Source organism: Hyla sarda, unplaced genomic scaffold (genome assembly GCF_029499605.1).
Source record: "Hyla sarda isolate aHylSar1 unplaced genomic scaffold, aHylSar1.hap1 scaffold_305, whole genome shotgun sequence".
Classification (NCBI taxonomy): Eukaryota; Metazoa; Chordata; class Amphibia; order Anura; family Hylidae; genus Hyla; species Hyla sarda.
Genome location: NW_026609770.1, coordinates 289,202 through 310,201, shown reverse-complemented (window position 1 = coordinate 310,201; position 21,000 = coordinate 289,202). Strand labels below are relative to the sequence as shown.

Here is a 21,000-nt window from a genome sequence, read left to right as displayed (position 1 = left end):
GCTGGCTAGCCAGCTAGCCAGCCCTGTGGGCCTTGCTGCTGCTGCAGCCAAAAAACAAAAGGTGGTGCTGCTGCTGCTTCTGCTGCTTCTGCTTCTGCTTGTGTCTGGCCGCTGTTGGAGCGTCCAGGCACAGGACTTCTGCTGCTGCTGACTAAATGGCCTCCTTAATTGGATCATTTGAGTAGCCAGCACACCTGTGCAGGTAGGGCATGACATGATAGGCAGCTGCCTTGATAGCGGGTGGGTGCTGAATGTTCCTAATTGACAAAATAAGATTAATGCTTATGAAGAAATATAAAATCTCATCCCTTCCCCAATATCGCGCCACACCCCTACCCCTTAATTCCCTGGTTGAACTTGATGGACATATGTCTTTTTTCGACCGTACTAACTATGTAACTATGTAACATAACATGGGGGGGGGGGGGTCTCCTGGCTGTTCACACAGGTGTGTCATTGCTGTACATTGACCATGCATTGCTTCTGTGGTATTGCAAAGGCAAAGACAAATGCTTCCAGCCATCCATTGCACTAATGGATTGGTCATCAGCTGGCTGTCTATGTCCCGCATCAATATAGACCAAAGTACAGAGGGTTAGGCTATGCTATTGTGCACCTGCCTGATGCATCAGAAGGTGCGAGGCCCTTGCTAAATTCTGTGCACAGACTTTGAGATCTATACTTTAGACTGTATCTAAACCTGCTCCAACATGGACTGACATTCTGGCCTACTTTCAGCCGATGCGACTTGTCTGTCGCTGAACAGTCGCTTTTTATGTATTCAGCACCTATGTATAATGTTGTAAAAATGCTCTAGAAGCTAAAGTCGCAGAAATGTCACACATATTTGGCCTGCAACTTTCTGTGCGACAAATTCAGACAGGAAAAATCAGTATAAATCCTTAGAAAATTATCCCCCAGTGTCTCCATCTGCTGGCGGTATTGAATAAGCATTGCTGCACTGATGGGGTATGCATTAGACGAAAAAAAAGAAGAAAAAGAAGAATAATACGCCCAGAAAAGAGGCGAAAAGGAGAAAAACGTAAAAAAACGTGAAAAAAAAGTAAGAGGAAGAGAAGGGAAAAAAAGGTGGAAATGGGTTTAAAAGTGATTTCGGCGGAGAAATATATATATATATATATATATATATATATATATACGCGCACACACACACATATATATAAACGTATTCTCCGTTGAGATATTGCAGCCGCTGCTGTGTCCAGGCCCAGGAGCCTTAGCACTGTGCTGTGATGTCACTCAATACCACTGACATCACTAGGTGTAAACAACATCTCTCCTTTGCTGTGTATGTGACTATGGAGCTGTTTGGTGATGTCGTCTATTATGGCCTTCATAGAAGCAACAGGAGATTGTTGCATCCATCTAGAACCCTCAGAACTACAGTGCTATGATGTCACTCACTTCCACAGGCCTTGCAGAGTGTAAACAACAACAACCCAGCTTTGTTGTGTATGTAACCATAGGGATTTGTGATGTCACCTAGAACCTTCACAGCAGCGACAGCTTTATGAGGAGCATCAGCACTGCTCTGCCTGAGCAGAACCATCACCGCCATAGGTTGTCAAATAACCCGGGTTTAACCCACACAGGTAAGTCCAATGGGGTGCAGGCATGTCCTCTATGCTTACAGCTTCCCGTGGGTGTTGGTTTGATACCGTTTGGGGACAGCCAAGGAGGCATCTGCAGGCAACAAAGGTAGGTGTGTGCTTGTGTGTGTGTTTCCTATGCAGATCCTAAGCCCAGTGTCACATGCAAGTAGGAGGAGTAAGAAGGGTTCCTGGCAAATCCGGGTTATGGATTGCATTTAAAAAGGCCCCGTGGGAGTGCAATGGGCCCCTGTCTTGCTGCTTAGCAATAATGGTATGGGTTTAGGTTCTGCTGTGTGTACTGGTGGTTGACTGCCCCCCAGCCCAGAGTGTGCATGGAAAATTGTCTGGCAGCCTCCCTGACAGCAAGCAGTGATAGTGCCCATGAAGGGCACCTTGTTGGGCCCGCCCCTTTCACGGTTATCGCTTCTCGGCCTTTTGGCTAAGATCAAGTGTAGTATCTGTTCTTATCAGTTTAATATCTGATACGTCCCCTATCTGGGGACCATATATTAAATGGATTTTTGAGAACGGGGGCCGATTTCGAAGCTTGCTTCCGTCGCCCTATGCATTGACCCGATATGGCAGTATCTTCGGGTACAGTGCACCACCCCCTTACAGGGTTAAAAAGAAAGATTCCTACTTTCATTGCTACCTGCTTGCTGGCTAGCCAGCTAGCCAGCCCTGTGGGCCTTGCTGCTGCTGCAGCCAAAAAACAAAAGGTGGTGCTGCTGCTGCTTCTGCTGCTTCTGCTTCTGCTTGTGTCTGGCCGCTGTTGGAGCGTCCAGGCACAGGACTTCTGCTGCTGCTGACTAAATGGCCTCCTTAATTGGATCATTTGAGTAGCCAGCACACCTGTGCAGGTAGGGCATGACATGATAGGCAGCTGCCTTGATAGCGGGTGGGTGCTGAATGTTCCTAATTGACAAAATAAGATTAATGCTTATGAAGAAATATAAAATCTCATCCCTTCCCCAATATCGCGCCACACCCCTACCCCTTAATTCCCTGGTTGAACTTGATGGACATATGTCTTTTTTCGACCGTACTAACTATGTAACTATGTAACATAACATGGGGGGGGGGGGGGGTCTCCTGGCTGTTCACACAGGTGTGTCATTGCTGTACATTGACCATGCATTGCTTCTGTGGTATTGCAAAGGCAAAGACAAATGCTTCCAGCCATCCATTGCACTAATGGATTGGTCATCAGCTGGCTGTCTATGTCCCGCATCAATATAGACCAAAGTACAGAGGGTTAGGCTATGCTATTGTGCACCTACCTGATGCATCAGAAGGTGCGAGGCCCTTGCTAAATTCTGTGCACAGACTTTGAGATCTATACTTTAGACTGTATCTAAACCTGCTCCAACATGGACTGACATTCTGGCCTACTTTCAGCCGATGCGACTTGTCTGTCGCTGAACAGTCGCTTTTTATGTATTCAGCACCTATGTATAATGTTGTAAAAATGCTCTAGAAGCTAAAGTCGCAGAAATGTCACACATATTTGGCCTGCAACTTTCTGTGCGACAAATTCAGACAGGAAAAATCAGTATAAATCCTTAGAAAATTATCCCCCAGTGTCTCCATCTGCTGGCGGTATTGAATAAGCATTGCTGCACTGATGGGGTATGCATTAGACGAAAAAAAAGAAGAAAAAGAAGAATAATACGCCCAGAAAAGAGGCGAAAAGGAGAAAAACGTAAAAAAACGTGAAAAAAAAGTAAGAGGAAGAGAAGGGAAAAAAAGGTGGAAATGGGTTTAAAAGTGATTTCGGCGGAGAAATATATATATATATATATATATATATATATATATATATATATATACGCGCACACACACACATATATATAAACGTATTCTCCGTTGAGATATTGCAGCCGCTGCTGTGTCCAGGCCCAGGAGCCTTAGCACTGTGCTGTGATGTCACTCAATACCACTGACATCACTAGGTGTAAACAACATCTCTCCTTTGCTGTGTATGTGACTATGGAGCTGTTTGGTGATGTCGTCTATTATGGCCTTCATAGAAGCAACAGGAGATTGTTGCATCCATCTAGAACCCTCAGAACTACAGTGCTATGATGTCACTCACTTCCACAGGCCTTGCAGAGTGTAAACAACAACAACCCAGCTTTGTTGTGTATGTAACCATAGGGATTTGTGATGTCACCTAGAACCTTCACAGCAGCGACAGCTTTATGAGGAGCATCAGCACTGCTCTGCCTGAGCAGAACCATCACCGCCATAGGTTGTCAAATAACCCGGGTTTAACCCACACAGGTAAGTCCAATGGGGTGCAGGCATGTCCTCTATGCTTACAGCTTCCCGTGGGTGTTGGTTTGATACCGTTTGGGGACAGCCAAGGAGGCATCTGCAGGCAACAAAGGTAGGTGTGTGCTTGTGTGTGTGTTTCCTATGCAGATCCTAAGCCCAGTGTCACATGCAAGTAGGAGGAGTAAGAAGGGTTCCTGGCAAATCCGGGTTATGGATTGCATTTAAAAAGGCCCCGTGGGAGTGCAATGGGCCCCTGTCTTGCTGCTTAGCAATAATGGTATGGGTTTAGGTTCTGCTGTGTGTACTGGTGGTTGACTGCCCCCCAGCCCAGAGTGTGCATGGAAAATTGTCTGGCAGCCTCCCTGACAGCAAGCAGTGATAGTGCCCATGAAGGGCACCTTGTTGGGCCCGCCCCTTTCACGGTTATCGCTTCTCGGCCTTTTGGCTAAGATCAAGTGTAGTATCTGTTCTTATCAGTTTAATATCTGATACGTCCCCTATCTGGGACCATATATTAAATGGATTTTTGAGAACGGGGGCCGATTTCGAAGCTTGCTTCCGTCGCCCTATGCATTGACCCGATATGGCAGTATCTTCGGGTACAGTGCACCACCCCCTTACAGGGTTAAAAAGAAAGATTCCTACTTTCATTGCTACCTGCTTGCTGGCTAGCCAGCTAGCCAGCCCTGTGGGCCTTGCTGCTGCTGCAGCCAAAAAACAAAAGGTGGTGCTGCTGCTGCTTCTGCTGCTTCTGCTTCTGCTTGTGTCTGGCCGCTGTTGGAGCGTCCAGGCACAGGACTTCTGCTGCTGCTGACTAAATGGCCTCCTTAATTGGATCATTTGAGTAGCCAGCACACCTGTGCAGGTAGGGCATGACATGATAGGCAGCTGCCTTGATAGCGGGTGGGTGCTGAATGTTCCTAATTGACAAAATAAGATTAATGCTTATGAAGAAATATAAAATCTCATCCCTTCCCCAATATCGCGCCACACCCCTACCCCTTAATTCCCTGGTTGAACTTGATGGACATATGTCTTTTTTCGACCGTACTAACTATGTAACTATGTAACATAACATGGGGGGGGGGGGGGTCTCCTGGCTGTTCACACAGGTGTGTCATTGCTGTACATTGACCATGCATTGCTTCTGTGGTATTGCAAAGGCAAAGACAAATGCTTCCAGCCATCCATTGCACTAATGGATTGGTCATCAGCTGGCTGTCTATGTCCCGCATCAATATAGACCAAAGTACAGAGGGTTAGGCTATGCTATTGTGCACCTACCTGATGCATCAGAAGGTGCGAGGCCCTTGCTAAATTCTGTGCACAGACTTTGAGATCTATACTTTAGACTGTATCTAAACCTGCTCCAACATGGACTGACATTCTGGCCTACTTTCAGCCGATGCGACTTGTCTGTCGCTGAACAGTCGCTTTTTATGTATTCAGCACCTATGTATAATGTTGTAAAAATGCTCTAGAAGCTAAAGTCGCAGAAATGTCACACATATTTGGCCTGCAACTTTCTGTGCGACAAATTCAGACAGGAAAAATCAGTATAAATCCTTAGAAAATTATCCCCCAGTGTCTCCATCTGCTGGCGGTATTGAATAAGCATTGCTGCACTGATGGGGTATGCATTAGACGAAAAAAAAGAAGAAAAAGAAGAATAATACGCCCAGAAAAGAGGCGAAAAGGAGAAAAACGTAAAAAAACGTGAAAAAAAAGTAAGAGGAAGAGAAGGGAAAAAAAGGTGGAAATGGGTTTAAAAGTGATTTCGGCGGAGAAATATATATATATATATATATATATATATATATATATATATATACGCGCACACACACACATATATATAAACGTATTCTCCGTTGAGATATTGCAGCCGCTGCTGTGTCCAGGCCCAGGAGCCTTAGCACTGTGCTGTGATGTCACTCAATACCACTGACATCACTAGGTGTAAACAACATCTCTCCTTTGCTGTGTATGTGACTATGGAGCTGTTTGGTGATGTCGTCTATTATGGCCTTCATAGAAGCAACAGGAGATTGTTGCATCCATCTAGAACCCTCAGAACTACAGTGCTATGATGTCACTCACTTCCACAGGCCTTGCAGAGTGTAAACAACAACAACCCAGCTTTGTTGTGTATGTAACCATAGGGATTTGTGATGTCACCTAGAACCTTCACAGCAGCGACAGCTTTATGAGGAGCATCAGCACTGCTCTGCCTGAGCAGAACCATCACCGCCATAGGTTGTCAAATAACCCGGGTTTAACCCACACAGGTAAGTCCAATGGGGTGCAGGCATGTCCTCTATGCTTACAGCTTCCCGTGGGTGTTGGTTTGATACCGTTTGGGGACAGCCAAGGAGGCATCTGCAGGCAACAAAGGTAGGTGTGTGCTTGTGTGTGTGTTTCCTATGCAGATCCTAAGCCCAGTGTCACATGCAAGTAGGAGGAGTAAGAAGGGTTCCTGGCAAATCCGGGTTATGGATTGCATTTAAAAAGGCCCCGTGGGAGTGCAATGGGCCCCTGTCTTGCTGCTTAGCAATAATGGTATGGGTTTAGGTTCTGCTGTGTGTACTGGTGGTTGACTGCCCCCCAGCCCAGAGTGTGCATGGAAAATTGTCTGGCAGCCTCCCTGACAGCAAGCAGTGATAGTGCCCATGAAGGGCACCTTGTTGGGCCCGCCCCTTTCACGGTTATCGCTTCTCGGCCTTTTGGCTAAGATCAAGTGTAGTATCTGTTCTTATCAGTTTAATATCTGATACGTCCCCTATCTGGGGACCATATATTAAATGGATTTTTGAGAACGGGGGCCGATTTCGAAGCTTGCTTCCGTCGCCCTATGCATTGACCCGATATGGCAGTATCTTCGGGTACAGTGCACCACCCCCTTACAGGGTTAAAAAGAAAGATTCCTACTTTCATTGCTACCTGCTTGCTGGCTAGCCAGCTAGCCAGCCCTGTGGGCCTTGCTGCTGCTGCAGCCAAAAAACAAAAGGTGGTGCTGCTGCTGCTTCTGCTGCTTCTGCTTGTGTCTGGCCGCTGTTGGAGCGTCCAGGCACAGGACTTCTGCTGCTGCTGACTAAATGGCCTCCTTAATTGGATCATTTGAGTAGCCAGCACACCTGTGCAGGTAGGGCATGACATGATAGGCAGCTGCCTTGATAGCGGGTGGGTGCTGAATGTTCCTAATTGACAAAATAAGATTAATGCTTATGAAGAAATATAAAATCTCATCCCTTCCCCAATATCGCGCCACACCCCTACCCCTTAATTCCCTGGTTGAACTTGATGGACATATGTCTTTTTTCGACCGTACTAACTATGTAACTATGTAACATAACATGGGGGGGGGGGGTCTCCTGGCTGTTCACACAGGTGTGTCATTGCTGTACATTGACCATGCATTGCTTCTGTGGTATTGCAAAGGCAAAGACAAATGCTTCCAGCCATCCATTGCACTAATGGATTGGTCATCAGCTGGCTGTCTATGTCCCGCATCAATATAGACCAAAGTACAGAGGGTTAGGCTATGCTATTGTGCACCTACCTGATGCATCAGAAGGTGCGAGGCCCTTGCTAAATTCTGTGCACAGACTTTGAGATCTATACTTTAGACTGTATCTAAACCTGCTCCAACATGGACTGACATTCTGGCCTACTTTCAGCCGATGCGACTTGTCTGTCGCTGAACAGTCGCTTTTTATGTATTCAGCACCTATGTATAATGTTGTAAAAATGCTCTAGAAGCTAAAGTCGCAGAAATGTCACACATATTTGGCCTGCAACTTTCTGTGCGACAAATTCAGACAGGAAAAATCAGTATAAATCCTTAGAAAATTATCCCCCAGTGTCTCCATCTGCTGGCGGTATTGAATAAGCATTGCTGCACTGATGGGGTATGCATTAGATGAAAAAAAAGAAGAAAAAGAAGAATAATACGCCCAGAAAAGAGGCGAAAAGGAGAAAAACGTAAAAAAACGTGAAAAAAAAGTAAGAGGAAGAGAAGGGAAAAAAAGGTGGAAATGGGTTTAAAAGTGATTTCGGCGGAGAAATATATATATATATATATATATATATATATATATATATATATATATACGCGCACACACACACATATATATAAACGTATTCTCCGTTGAGATATTGCAGCCGCTGCTGTGTCCAGGCCCAGGAGCCTTAGCACTGTGCTGTGATGTCACTCAATACCACTGACATCACTAGGTGTAAACAACATCTCTCCTTTGCTGTGTATGTGACTATGGAGCTGTTTGGTGATGTCGTCTATTATGGCCTTCATAGAAGCAACAGGAGATTGTTGCATCCATCTAGAACCCTCAGAACTACAGTGCTATGATGTCACTCACTTCCACAGGCCTTGCAGAGTGTAAACAACAACAACCCAGCTTTGTTGTGTATGTAACCATAGGGATTTGTGATGTCACCTAGAACCTTCACAGCAGCGACAGCTTTATGAGGAGCATCAGCACTGCTCTGCCTGAGCAGAACCATCACCGCCATAGGTTGTCAAATAACCCGGGTTTAACCCACACAGGTAAGTCCAATGGGGTGCAGGCATGTCCTCTATGCTTACAGCTTCCCGTGGGTGTTGGTTTGATACCGTTTGGGGACAGCCAAGGAGGCATCTGCAGGCAACAAAGGTAGGTGTGTGCTTGTGTGTGTGTTTCCTATGCAGATCCTAAGCCCATGTCACATGCAAGTAGGAGGAGTAAGAAGGGTTCCTGGCAAATCCGGGTTATGGATTGCATTTAAAAAGGCCCCGTGGGAGTGCAATGGGCCCCTGTCTTGCTGCTTAGCAATAATGGTATGGGTTTAGGTTCTGCTGTGTGTACTGGTGGTTGACTGCCCCCCAGCCCAGAGTGTGCATGGAAAATTGTCTGGCAGCCTCCCTGACAGCAAGCAGTGATAGTGCCCATGAAGGGCACCTTGTTGGGCCCGCCCCTTTCACGGTTATCGCTTCTCGGCCTTTTGGCTAAGATCAAGTGTAGTATCTGTTCTTATCAGTTTAATATCTGATACGTCCCCTATCTGGGGACCATATATTAAATGGATTTTTGAGAACGGGGGCCGATTTCGAAGCTTGCTTCCGTCGCCCTATGCATTGACCCGATATGGCAGTATCTTCGGGTACAGTGCACCACCCCCTTACAGGGTTAAAAAGAAAGATTCCTACTTTCATTGCTACCTGCTTGCTGGCTAGCCAGCCCTGTGGGCCTTGCTGCTGCTGCAGCCAAAAAACAAAAGGTGGTGCTGCTGCTGCTTCTGCTGCTTCTGCTTCTGCTTGTGTCTGGCCGCTGTTGGAGCGTCCAGGCACAGGACTTCTGCTGCTGCTGACTAAATGGCCTCCTTAATTGGATCATTTGAGTAGCCAGCACACCTGTGCAGGTAGGGCATGACATGATAGGCAGCTGCCTTGATAGCGGGTGGGTGCTGAATGTTCCTAATTGACAAAATAAGATTAATGCTTATGAAGAAATACAAAATCTCATCCCTTCCCCAATATCGCGCCACACCCCTACCCCTTAATTCCCTGGTTGAACTTGATGGACATATGTCTTTTTTCGACCGTACTAACTATGTAACTATGTAACATAACATGGGGGGGGGGGGGGGTCTCCTGGCTGTTCACACAGGTGTGTCATTGCTGTACATTGACCATGCATTGCTTCTGTGGTATTGCAAAGGCAAAGACAAATGCTTCCAGCCATCCATTGCACTAATGGATTGGTCATCAGCTGGCTGTCTATGTCCCGCATCAATATAGACCAAAGTACAGAGGGTTAGGCTATGCTATTGTGCACCTACCTGATGCATCAGAAGGTGCGAGGCCCTTGCTAAATTCTGTGCACAGACTTTGAGATCTATACTTTAGACTGTATCTAAACCTGCTCCAACATGGACTGACATTCTGGCCTACTTTCAGCCGATGCGACTTGTCTGTCGCTGAACAGTCGCTTTTTATGTATTCAGCACCTATGTATAATGTTGTAAAAATGCTCTAGAAGCTAAAGTCGCAGAAATGTCACACATATTTGGCCTGCAACTTTCTGTGCGACAAATTCAGACAGGAAAAATCAGTATAAATCCTTAGAAAATTATCCCCCAGTGTCTCCATCTGCTGGCGGTATTGAATAAGCATTGCTGCACTGATGGGGTATGCATTAGACGAAAAAAAAGAAGAAAAAGAAGAATAATACGCCCAGAAAAGAGGCGAAAAGGAGAAAAACGTAAAAAAACGTGAAAAAAAAGTAAGAGGAAGAGAAGGGAAAAAAAGGTGGAAATGGGTTTAAAAGTGATTTCGGCGGAGAAATATATATATATATATATATATATATATATATATATATATATATACGCGCACACACACACATATATATAAACGTATTCTCCGTTGAGATATTGCAGCCGCTGCTGTGTCCAGGCCCAGGAGCCTTAGCACTGTGCTGTGATGTCACTCAATACCACTGACATCACTAGGTGTAAACAACATCTCTCCTTTGCTGTGTATGTGACTATGGAGCTGTTTGGTGATGTCGTCTATTATGGCCTTCATAGAAGCAACAGGAGATTGTTGCATCCATCTAGAACCCTCAGAACTACAGTGCTATGATGTCACTCACTTCCACAGGCCTTGCAGAGTGTAAACAACAACAACCCAGCTTTGTTGTGTATGTAACCATAGGGATTTGTGATGTCACCTAGAACCTTCACAGCAGCGACAGCTTTATGAGGAGCATCAGCACTGCTCTGCCTGAGCAGAACCATCACCGCCATAGGTTGTCAAATAACCCGGGTTTAACCCACACAGGTAAGTCCAATGGGGTGCAGGCATGTCCTCTATGCTTACAGCTTCCCGTGGGTGTTGGTTTGATACCGTTTGGGGACAGCCAAGGAGGCATCTGCAGGCAACAAAGGTAGGTGTGTGCTTGTGTGTGTGTTTCCTATGCAGATCCTAAGCCCAGTGTCACATGCAAGTAGGAGGAGTAAGAAGGGTTCCTGGCAAATCCGGGTTATGGATTGCATTTAAAAAGGCCCCGTGGGAGTGCAATGGGCCCCTGTCTTGCTGCTTAGCAATAATGGTATGGGTTTAGGTTCTGCTGTGTGTACTGGTGGTTGACTGCCCCCCAGCCCAGAGTGTGCATGGAAAATTGTCTGGCAGCCTCCCTGACAGCAAGCAGTGATAGTGCCCATGAAGGGCACCTTGTTGGGCCCGCCCCTTTCACGGTTATCGCTTCTCGGCCTTTTGGCTAAGATCAAGTGTAGTATCTGTTCTTATCAGTTTAATATCTGATACGTCCCCTATCTGGGGACCATATATTAAATGGATTTTTGAGAACGGGGGCCGATTTCGAAGCTTGCTTCCGTCGCCCTATGCATTGACCCGATATGGCAGTATCTTCGGGTACAGTGCACCACCCCCTTACAGGGTTAAAAAGAAAGATTCCTACTTTCATTGCTACCTGCTTGCTGGCTAGCCAGCTAGCCAGCCCTGTGGGCCTTGCTGCTGCTGCAGCCAAAAAACAAAAGGTGGTGCTGCTGCTGCTTCTGCTGCTTCTGCTTCTGCTTGTGTCTGGCCGCTGTTGGAGCGTCCAGGCACAGGACTTCTGCTGCTGCTGACTAAATGGCCTCCTTAATTGGATCATTTGAGTAGCCAGCACACCTGTGCAGGTAGGGCATGACATGATAGGCAGCTGCCTTGATAGCGGGTGGGTGCTGAATGTTCCTAATTGACAAAATAAGATTAATGCTTATGAAGAAATATAAAATCTCATCCCTTCCCCAATATCGCGCCACACCCCTACCCCTTAATTCCCTGGTTGAACTTGATGGACATATGTCTTTTTTCGACCGTACTAACTATGTAACTATGTAACATAACATGGGGGGGGGGGGGGGTCTCCTGGCTGTTCACACAGGTGTGTCATTGCTGTACATTGACCATGCATTGCTTCTGTGGTATTGCAAAGGCAAAGACAAATGCTTCCAGCCATCCATTGCACTAATGGATTGGTCATCAGCTGGCTGTCTATGTCCCGCATCAATATAGACCAAAGTACAGAGGGTTAGGCTATGCTATTGTGCACCTACCTGATGCATCAGAAGGTGCGAGGCCCTTGCTAAATTCTGTGCACAGACTTTGAGATCTATACTTTAGACTGTATCTAAACCTGCTCCAACATGGACTGACATTCTGGCCTACTTTCAGCCGATGCGACTTGTCTGTCGCTGAACAGTCGCTTTTTATGTATTCAGCACCTATGTATAATGTTGTAAAAATGCTCTAGAAGCTAAAGTCGCAGAAATGTCACACATATTTGGCCTGCAACTTTCTGTGCGACAAATTCAGACAGGAAAAATCAGTATAAATCCTTAGAAAATTATCCCCCAGTGTCTCCATCTGCTGGCGGTATTGAATAAGCATTGCTGCACTGATGGGGTATGCATTAGACGAAAAAAAAGAAGAAAAAGAAGAATAATACGCCCAGAAAAGAGGCGAAAAGGAGAAAAACGTAAAAAAACGTGAAAAAAAAGTAAGAGGAAGAGAAGGGAAAAAAAGGTGGAAATGGGTTTAAAAGTGATTTCGGCGGAGAAATATATATATATATATATAAATATATATATATATATATATATATACGCGCACACACACACATATATATAAACGTATTCTCCGTTGAGATATTGCAGCCGCTGCTGTGTCCAGGCCCAGGAGCCTTAGCACTGTGCTGTGATGTCACTCAATACCACTGACATCACTAGGTGTAAACAACATCTCTCCTTTGCTGTGTATGTGACTATGGAGCTGTTTGGTGATGTCGTCTATTATGGCCTTCATAGAAGCAACAGGAGATTGTTGCATCCATCTAGAACCCTCAGAACTACAGTGCTATGATGTCACTCACTTCCACAGGCCTTGCAGAGTGTAAACAACAACAACCCAGCTTTGTTGTGTATGTAACCATAGGGATTTGTGATGTCACCTAGAACCTTCACAGCAGCGACAGCTTTATGAGGAGCATCAGCACTGCTCTGCCTGAGCAGAACCATCACCGCCATAGGTTGTCAAATAACCCGGGTTTAACCCACACAGGTAAGTCCAATGGGGTGCAGGCATGTCCTCTATGCTTACAGCTTCCCGTGGGTGTTGGTTTGATACCGTTTGGGGACAGCCAAGGAGGCATCTGCAGGCAACAAAGGTAGGTGTGTGCTTGTGTGTGTGTTTCCTATGCAGATCCTAAGCCCAGTGTCACATGCAAGTAGGAGGAGTAAGAAGGGTTCCTGGCAAATCCGGGTTATGGATTGCATTTAAAAAGGCCCCGTGGGAGTGCAATGGGCCCCTGTCTTGCTGCTTAGCAATAATGGTATGGGTTTAGGTTCTGCTGTGTGTACTGGTGGTTGACTGCCCCCCAGCCCAGAGTGTGCATGGAAAATTGTCTGGCAGCCTCCCTGACAGCAAGCAGTGATAGTGCCCATGAAGGGCACCTTGTTGGGCCCGCCCCTTTCACGGTTATCGCTTCTCGGCCTTTTGGCTAAGATCAAGTGTAGTATCTGTTCTTATCAGTTTAATATCTGATACGTCCCCTATCTGGGGACCATATATTAAATGGATTTTTGAGAACGGGGGCCGATTTCGAAGCTTGCTTCCGTCGCCCTATGCATTGACCCGATATGGCAGTATCTTCGGGTACAGTGCACCACCCCCTTACAGGGTTAAAAAGAAAGATTCCTACTTTCATTGCTACCTGCTTGCTGGCTAGCCAGCTAGCCAGCCCTGTGGGCCTTGCTGCTGCTGCAGCCAAAAAACAAAAGGTGGTGCTGCTGCTGCTTCTGCTGCTTCTGCTTCTGCTTGTGTCTGGCCGCTGTTGGAGCGTCCAGGCACAGGACTTCTGCTGCTGCTGACTAAATGGCCTCCTTAATTGGATCATTTGAGTAGCCAGCACACCTGTGCAGGTAGGGCATGACATGATAGGCAGCTGCCTTGATAGCGGGTGGGTGCTGAATGTTCCTAATTGACAAAATAAGATTAATGCTTATGAAGAAATATAAAATCTCATCCCTTCCCCAATATCGCGCCACACCCCTACCCCTTAATTCCCTGGTTGAACTTGATGGACATATGTCTTTTTTCGACCGTACTAACTATGTAACTATGTAACATAACATGGGGGGGGGGGGGGGGGGTCTCCTGGCTGTTCACACAGGTGTGTCATTGCTGTACATTGACCATGCATTGCTTCTGTGGTATTGCAAAGGCAAAGACAAATGCTTCCAGCCATCCATTGCACTAATGGATTGGTCATCAGCTGGCTGTCTATGTCCCGCATCAATATAGACCAAAGTACAGAGGGTTAGGCTATGCTATTGTGCACCTACCTGATGCATCAGAAGGTGCGAGGCCCTTGCTAAATTCTGTGCACAGACTTTGAGATCTATACTTTAGACTGTATCTAAACCTGCTCCAACATGGACTGACATTCTGGCCTACTTTCAGCCGATGCGACTTGTCTGTCGCTGAACAGTCGCTTTTTATGTATTCAGCACCTATGTATAATGTTGTAAAAATGCTCTAGAAGCTAAAGTCGCAGAAATGTCACACATATTTGGCCTGCAACTTTCTGTGCGACAAATTCAGACAGGAAAAATCAGTATAAATCCTTAGAAAATTATCCCCCAGTGTCTCCATCTGCTGGCGGTATTGAATAAGCATTGCTGCACTGATGGGGTATGCATTAGACGAAAAAAAAGAAGAAAAAGAAGAATAATACGCCCAGAAAAGAGGCGAAAAGGAGAAAAACGTAAAAAAACGTGAAAAAAAAGTAAGAGGAAGAGAAGGGAAAAAAAGGTGGAAATGGGTTTAAAAGTGATTTCGGCGGAGAAATATATATATATATATATATATATATATATATATATATATATATATATATATATACGCGCACACACACACATATATATAAACGTATTCTCCGTTGAGATATTGCAGCCGCTGCTGTGTCCAGGCCCAGGAGCCTTAGCACTGTGCTGTGATGTCACTCAATACCACTGACATCACTAGGTGTAAACAACATCTCTCCTTTGCTGTGTATGTGACTATGGAGCTGTTTGGTGATGTCGTCTATTATGGCCTTCATAGAAGCAACAGGAGATTGTTGCATCCATCTAGAACCCTCAGAACTACAGTGCTATGATGTCACTCACTTCCACAGGCCTTGCAGAGTGTAAACAACAACAACCCAGCTTTGTTGTGTATGTAACCATAGGGATTTGTGATGTCACCTAGAACCTTCACAGCAGCGACAGCTTTATGAGGAGCATCAGCACTGCTCTGCCTGAGCAGAACCATCACCGCCATAGGTTGTCAAATAACCCGGGTTTAACCCACACAGGTAAGTCCAATGGGGTGCAGGCATGTCCTCTATGCTTACAGCTTCCCGTGGGTGTTGGTTTGATACCGTTTGGGGACAGCCAAGGAGGCATCTGCAGGCAACAAAGGTAGGTGTGTGCTTGTGTGTGTGTTTCCTATGCAGATCCTAAGCCCAGTGTCACATGCAAGTAGGAGGAGTAAGAAGGGTTCCTGGCAAATCCGGGTTATGGATTGCATTTAAAAAGGCCCCGTGGGAGTGCAATGGGCCCCTGTCTTGCTGCTTAGCAATAATGGTATGGGTTTAGGTTCTGCTGTGTGTACTGGTGGTTGACTGCCCCCCAGCCCAGAGTGTGCATGGAAAATTGTCTGGCAGCCTCCCTGACAGCAAGCAGTGATAGTGCCCATGAAGGGCACCTTGTTGGGCCCGCCCCTTTCACGGTTATCGCTTCTCGGCCTTTTGGCTAAGATCAAGTGTAGTATCTGTTCTTATCAGTTTTTCATGCTGGTGGGGATGGGTGGTGCATGGAGGATGCAGGTGTACCAGGGCTTTCCGGGGCTGGTTCTGAGGAATCAGCTCGACGGCTGCCCCGATGTGACCTGTTCCCTCCGGGTCTCGCCATGAGGCTGAGAGGGTCTAGAGCCGAGGTACTTTTGTGCCTCGGGGAGTGGTGACCCCGAGGTGCCGAAACTCACTGGGAGGATAGACTCACTGAGTTGAAGCACGGGCACCATAATCTCTTCACCTTGTGGCACTCACCTCTTGATTCCCGGCCTTCTGGCTAGGATCAGAGAAATTTTTATAGATCCGGCCGGATGTCCGGGCAGTATATCTGCACACATTCACTTATTTATTTCTTTTTTGTCTCACTGTGTCACTTTTTGCGTGTTGTGTGTTCACAGGATTGGTCAGGATGCGGTAGCCCTTCTGGGTGTCCCTCCTGGCGGTCTAGGGGAGGTGTGTGTGGCCATTAGGTTCCGCACCTCCCTGCAAACACCCCGGGTACTCCTGCTTTGGCAGGGTACCTACCGTAATCGGCTCTGCGGGCAGATACCTTGGCTAACGCCAAGGGGGATGCCGGGAGCATTTGTGGTCCCCTAGTAGCTTCGGCGAAAAGGGACATTGAACCTGGAACCTCGCAGGTACCTTTTGGTCCGGAGGCGAAGGGTAAGGTTTGTTGGGGGGCCTCTCTCCTATCGGAGAAGGGCTTGCGATAGACCGCATCCTTTGTGCACGTTTTTTTAGTGTAACACGTTTGCACTTTTTCTTGCACTTTGGGTGAATCGAAAGCACGTTCCTCGGCTTTAGATAAAAAAAAAAAAAAAAAAAAATCTGTTCTTATCAGTTTAATATCTGATACGTCCCCTATCTGGGGACCATATATTAAATGGATTTTTGAGAACGGGGGCCTATTTCGAAGCTTGCTTCCGTCGCCCTATGCATTGACCCGATATGGCAGTATCTTCGGGTACAGTGCACCACCCCCTTACAGGGTTAAAAAGAAAGATTCCTACTTTCATTGCTACCTGCTTGCTGGCTAGCCAGCTAGCCAGCCCTGTGGGCCTTGCTGCTGCTGCAGCCAAAAAACAAAAGGTGGTGCTGCTGCTGCTTCTGCTGCTTCTGCTTCTGCTTGTGTCTGGCCGCTGTTGGAGCGTCCAGGCACAGGACTTCTGCTGCTGCTGACTAAATGGCCTCCTTAATTGGATCATTTGAGTAGCCAGCACACCTGTGCAGGTAGGGCATGACATGATAGGCAGCTGCCTTGATAGCGGGTGGGTGCTGAATGTTCCTAATTGACAAAATAAGATTAATGCTTATGAAGAAATATAAAATCTCATCCCTTCCCCAATATCGCGCCACACCCCTACCCCTTAATTCCCTGGTTGAACTTGATGGACATATGTCTTTTTTCGACCGTACTAACTATGTAACTATGTAACATAACATGGGGGGGGGGGGGGTGTCTCCTGGCTGTTCACACAGGTGTGTCATTGCTGTACATTGACCATGCATTGCTTCTGTAGTATTGCAAAGGCAAAGACAAATGCTTCCAGCCATCCATTGCACTAATGGATTGGTCATCAGCTGGCTGTCTATGTCCCGCATCAATATAGACCAAAGTACAGAGGGTTAGGCTATGCTATTGTGCACCTACCTGATGCATCAGAAGGTGCGAGGCCCTTGCTAAATTCTGTGCACAGACTTTGAGATCTATACTTTAGACTGTATCTAAACCTGCTCCAACATGGACTGACATTCTGGCCTACTTTCAGCCGATGCGACTTGTCTGTCGCTGAACAGTCGCTTTTTATGTATTCAGCACCTATGTATAATGTTGTAAAAATGCTCTAGAAGCTAAAGTCGCAGAAATGTCACACATATTTGGCCTGCAACTTTCTGTGCGACAAATTCAGACAGGAAAAATCAGTATAAATCCTTAGAAAATTATCCCCCAGTGTCTCCATCTGCTGGCGGTATTGAATAAGCATTGCTGCACTGATGGGGTATGCATTAGACGAAAAAAAAGAAGAAAAAGAAGAATAATACGCCCAGAAAAGAGGCGAAAAGGAGAAAAACGTAAAAAAACGTGAAAAAAAAGTAAGAGGAAGAGAAGGGAAAAAAAGGTGGAAATGGGTTTAAAAGTGATTTTGGCGGAGAAATATATATATATATATATATATATATATATATATATATATATATACGCGCACACACACACATATATATAAACGTATTCTCCGTTGAGATATTGCAGCCGCTGCTGTGTCCAGGCCCAGGAGCCTTAGCACTGTGCTGTGATGTCACTCAATACCACTGACATCACTAGGTGTAAACAACATCTCTCCTTTGCTGTGTATGTGACTATGGAGCTGTTTGGTGATGTCGTCTATTATGGCCTTCATAGAAGCAACAGGAGATTGTTGCATCCATCTAGAACCCTCAGAACTACAGTGCTATGATGTCACTCACTTCCACAGGCCTTGCAGAGTGTAAACAACAACAACCCAGCTTTGTTGTGTATGTAACCATAGGGATTTGTGATGTCACCTAGAACCTTCACAGCAGCGACAGCTTTATGAGGAGCATCAGCACTGCTCTGCCTGAGCAGAACCATCACCGCCATAGGTTGTCAAATAACCCGGGTTTAACCCACACAGGTAAGTCCAATGGGGTGCAGGCATGTCCTCTATGCTTACAGCTTCCCGTGGGTGTTGGTTTGATACCGTTTGGGGACAGCCAAGGAGGCATCTGCAGGCAACAAAGGTAGGTGTGTGCTTGTGTGTGTGTTTCCTATGCAGATCCTAAGCCCAGTGTCACATGCAAGTAGGAGGAGTAAGAAGGGTTCCTGGCAAATCCGGGTTATGGATTGCATTTAAAAAGGCCCCGTGGGAGTGCAATGGGCCCCTGTCTTGCTGCTTAGCAATAATGGTATGGGTTTAGGTTCTGCTGTGTGTACTGGTGGTTGACTGCCCCCCAGCCCAGAGTGTGCATGGAAAATTGTCTGGCAGCCTCCCTGACAGCAAGCAGTGATAGTGCCCATGAAGGGCACCTTGTTGGGCCCGCCCCTTTCACGGTTATCGCTTCTCGGCCTTTTGGCTAAGATCAAGTGTAGTATCTGTTCTTATCAGTTTAATATCTGATACGTCCCCTATCTGGGGACCATATATTAAATGGATTTTTGAGAACGGGGGCCGATTTCGAAGCTTGCTTCCGTCGCCCTATGCATTGACCCGATATGGCAGTATCTTCGGGTACAGTGCACCACCCCCTTGCAGGGTTAAAAAGAAAGATTCCTACTTTCATTGCTACCTGCTTGCTGGCTAGCCAGCTAGCCAGCCCTGTGGGCCTTGCTGCTGCTGCAGCCAAAAAACAAAAGGTGGTGCTGCTGCTGCTTCTGCTGCTTCTGCTTCTGCTTGTGTCTGGCCGCTGTTGGAGCGTCCAGGCACAGGACTTCTGCTGCTGCTGACTAAATGGCCTCCTTAATTGGATCATTTGAGTAGCCAGCACACCTGTGCAGGTAGGGCATGACATGATAGGCAGCTGCCTTGATAGCGGGTGGGTGCTGAATGTTCCTAATTGACAAAATAAGATTAATGCTTATGAAGAAATATAAAATCTCATCCCTTCCCCAATATCGCGCCACACCCCTACCCCTTAATTCCCTGGTTGAACTTGATGGACATATGTCTTTTTTCGACCGTACTAACTATGTAACTATGTAACATAACATGGGGGGGGGGGGTCTCCTGGCTGTTCACACAGGTGTGTCATTGCTGTACATTGACCATGCATTGCTTCTGTGGTATTGCAAAGGCAAAGACAAATGCTTCCAGCCATCCATTGCACTAATGGATTGGTCATCAGCTGGCTGTCTATGTCCCGCATCAATATAGACCAAAGTACAGAGGGTTAGGCTATGCTATTGTGCACCTACCTGATGCATCAGAAGGTGCGAGGCCCTTGCTAAATTCTGTGCACAGACTTTGAGATCTATACTTTAGACTGTATCTAAACCTGCTCCAACATGGACTGACATTCTGGCCTACTTTCAGCCGATGCGACTTGTCTGTCGCTGAACAGTCGCTTTTTATGTATTCAGCACCTATGTATAATGTTGTAAAAATGCTCTAGAAGCTAAAGTCGCAGAAATGTCACACATATTTGGCCTGCAACTTTCTGTGCGACAAATTCAGACAGGAAAAATCAGTATAAATCCTTAGAAAATTATCCCCCAGTGTCTCCATCTGCTGGCGGTATTGAATAAGCATTGCTGCACTGATGGGGTATGCATTAGACGAAAAAAAAGAAGAAAAAGAAGAATAATACGCCCAGAAAAGAGGCGAAAAGGAGAAAAACGTAAAAAAACGTGAAAAAAAAGTAAGAGGAAGAGAAGGGAAAAAAAGGTGGAAATGGGTTTAAAAGTGATTTCGGCGGAGAAATATATATATATATATATATATATATATATATATATATACGCGCACACACACACATATATATAAACGTATTCTCCGTTGAGATATTGCAGCCGCTGCTGTGTCCAGGCCCAGGAGCCTTAGCACTGTGCTGTGATGTCACTCAATACCACTGACATCACTAGGTGTAAACAACATCTCTCCTTTGCTGTGTATGTGACTATGGAGCTGTTTGGTGATGTCGTCTATTATGGCCTTCATAGAAGCAACAGGAGATTGTTGCATCCATCTAGAACCCTCAGAACTACAGTGCTATGATGTCACTCACTTCCACAGGCCTTGCAGAGTGTAAACAACAACAACCCAGCTTTGTTGTGTATGTAACCATAGGGATTTGTGATGTCACCTAGAACCTTCACAGCAGCGACAGCTTTATGAGGAGCATCAGCACTGCTCTGCCTGAGCAGAACCATCACCGCCATAGGTTGTCAAATAACCCGGGTTTAACCCACACAGGTAAGTCCAATGGGGTGCAGGCATGTCCTCTATGCTTACAGCTTCCCGTGGGTGTTGGTTTGATACCGTTTGGGGACAGCCAAGGAGGCATCTGCAGGCAACAAAGGTAGGTGTGTGCTTGTGTGTGTGTTTCCTATGCAGATCCTAAGCCCAGTGTCACATGCAAGTAGGAGGAGTAAGAAGGGTTCCTGGCAAATCCGGGTTATGGATTGCATTTAAAAAGGCCCCGTGGGAGTGCAATGGGCCCCTGTCTTGCTGCTTAGCAATAATGGTATGGGTTTAGGTTCT

At 46.3% G+C, this 21,000-nt stretch overlaps 8 non-coding genes and 1 pseudogene across 8 annotated transcripts; all 9 read left to right on the top strand.

The window, feature by feature from the left end:
* The first annotated feature begins 2,032 nt into the window (after window positions 1-2,032).
* Window positions 2,033-2,223, top strand: LOC130328190 (U2 spliceosomal RNA). The gene has a single exon (XR_008872250.1). It is a non-coding gene; the product is annotated as a U2 spliceosomal RNA (small nuclear RNA).
* Window positions 2,224-4,315: 2,092 nt separating this feature from the next.
* Window positions 4,316-4,505, top strand: LOC130328215 (U2 spliceosomal RNA). Its single transcript, XR_008872273.1, has one exon. It is a non-coding gene; the product is annotated as a U2 spliceosomal RNA (small nuclear RNA).
* Window positions 4,506-6,594: 2,089 nt separating this feature from the next.
* On the top strand, window positions 6,595-6,785 carry LOC130328188 (U2 spliceosomal RNA). Its single transcript, XR_008872249.1, has one exon. It is a non-coding gene; the product is annotated as a U2 spliceosomal RNA (small nuclear RNA).
* Window positions 6,786-8,869: 2,084 nt separating this feature from the next.
* LOC130328187 (U2 spliceosomal RNA) lies at window positions 8,870-9,060 on the top strand. Its single transcript, XR_008872248.1, has one exon. It is a non-coding gene; the product is annotated as a U2 spliceosomal RNA (small nuclear RNA).
* A 2,084-nt stretch (window positions 9,061-11,144) lies between these two features.
* Window positions 11,145-11,335, top strand: LOC130328186 (U2 spliceosomal RNA). Its single transcript, XR_008872247.1, has one exon. It is a non-coding gene; the product is annotated as a U2 spliceosomal RNA (small nuclear RNA).
* Window positions 11,336-13,427: 2,092 nt separating this feature from the next.
* On the top strand, window positions 13,428-13,618 carry LOC130328185 (U2 spliceosomal RNA). Its single transcript, XR_008872246.1, has one exon. It is a non-coding gene; the product is annotated as a U2 spliceosomal RNA (small nuclear RNA).
* Window positions 13,619-15,723: 2,105 nt separating this feature from the next.
* Window positions 15,724-15,884, top strand: LOC130328248 (U2 spliceosomal RNA; annotated as a pseudogene).
* A 693-nt stretch (window positions 15,885-16,577) lies between these two features.
* On the top strand, window positions 16,578-16,764 carry LOC130328236 (U2 spliceosomal RNA). The gene has a single exon (XR_008872286.1). It is a non-coding gene; the product is annotated as a U2 spliceosomal RNA (small nuclear RNA).
* Window positions 16,765-18,857: 2,093 nt separating this feature from the next.
* On the top strand, window positions 18,858-19,048 carry LOC130328208 (U2 spliceosomal RNA). Its single transcript, XR_008872267.1, has one exon. It is a non-coding gene; the product is annotated as a U2 spliceosomal RNA (small nuclear RNA).
* The last annotated feature ends 1,952 nt before the right edge of the window (window positions 19,049-21,000 follow it).